Genomic DNA, 602 nt, shown 5'->3' on the forward strand with positions numbered 1-602 from the left:
AGCCGGTGCCCCCAGCCCCCGGCGTTCCTGGCGCGGCGCTTCCCGAGCAGAACCAGAAGGATTTTTTAACCTCCCGCCGGTACCCGGGGGGTGAATCGAGGCTGTTAATTGAATTTCATCAGGCTGAGCAGCCGGGCCGGGGGGAGGCGGCAGCAAAAGTGTTTGATGTGTTGCTAAAAGCCGCCGGTTTGGATGGGGTGGGAATTTTTTTTTTTCCCTTTTTTTTAAACTTCAAGCGGGTGGTAAAAAGCTCCGTCTTTGAGGAGCTAAAGACTCTCATGAATTATGTTTGTTGATTAATTCACCCATTCGGCTTTTAAATAATATTAATAAAGTCAAAGCGATTCCGTTCCCAGGGAGGAGAGGGAGCAGAGCTGGTCGGGGGGAGGGGGACAGGGACCCCCTCACTGGGGCTGGGACGATGGGGACACCCCAAAATGCCAGCCCTGGGGTTCTCAGCAGGATGGGGACAAGGACAGGAGGTCCCTCGCCCCCGTCACGCTCCCCCAAGGATTCCTGGGAGGATTTTGGGCGGCTTTGGGGTTTTGAGCGTGGCTGAAGCTCTCTCTTGTGGCAAAGCTGCTCCACTGCAGCCCTGCTCG

The sequence above is a fragment of the Chaetura pelagica genome, unplaced genomic scaffold (genome assembly GCF_000747805.2).
Source record: "Chaetura pelagica isolate M959 unplaced genomic scaffold, ChaPel_1.0 scaffold47, whole genome shotgun sequence".
Taxonomy (NCBI): domain Eukaryota; kingdom Metazoa; phylum Chordata; class Aves; order Apodiformes; family Apodidae; genus Chaetura; species Chaetura pelagica.